Below are 959 nucleotides of genomic sequence, written 5' to 3'. Positions count from 1 at the left end.
GTACCCATAATGGGGTAACCCATAATGACTACGTCATGGATCCGGTGGATCTGAAGATAATACAGCTGGGATGATGGGTCAAGGGAAGAAGGGACATGCAGCCGAGCGGGTAAGGGATTTAGCAGATGAAAGACATAGAAGGTAGAAACCAGGCAGGTATAGGCTTAAATATCAATACAGACCTCAAATTTGCACAGTATCACGCAAGTGCCTTCCTGCCCTCAAGAACCGGAACTACATTGGCCCGTACGAGCTCCGAGAAGGTTGGGAATTGCGAATCTAGTGTTGGTAGTGATAACTGGATAATACATTGGCCAGATCCTACAACCTAGTGAGCTTTTCCTTTACTCGTGCAGATCCGACAGGTTAACCGAATTTACTACTTGGTCGGTTACACCCTAGAGGTTCTCAACTCTCAAGATCCCGTCACAGGAGGCGGCAAGTACGACTTAAAGGACAACACAAAGGCAAGGGAACACACCCGCAAGGCAACCCTACGGCTAGATCCACGATCTAGGCCCCGGATCCATAAGCTCGAATATTCGCTTAGGATACGGAACCATCCACGGACGCAGAGTGAAGATTTTCCACTGCTGCTCCACCCCATCCCCACGTCTCGCCAAGACACTCAAGCTTCACCACTTGAACTCTTCGGAAGTTTCTGAGAGAGCAGATCCCGCCCTACCGACGGGTACACAAGGTGAGGAAAGTTCAGCAGAACACGGATCATCGGGGGACCCCCTCCGTTAGTCGGTGTCTGGGCGCAGTTGGTAAGTTGGATCTGGCAATCTCGCAGATTTTGCTGATCCCGCTACACCACAATGGTGCGCGTGCCCGGATCTTTTGGTGACTCGGGATTTCACCGTGAGTCCCAAGAAGATGCTCAAGTGAAGATTGAGCCAGGGGAAGAGGCGTCGTCGGAGGTCGGATCGACGAAGACGCTGCTGAATGAAACAAGA

Source organism: Phytophthora infestans, genomic scaffold (genome assembly GCF_000142945.1).
Source record: "Phytophthora infestans T30-4 supercont1.37 genomic scaffold, whole genome shotgun sequence".
Lineage (NCBI taxonomy): Eukaryota > Oomycota > Peronosporomycetes > Peronosporales > Peronosporaceae > Phytophthora > Phytophthora infestans.
Note: the sequence above shows the minus strand (reverse complement) of the source record.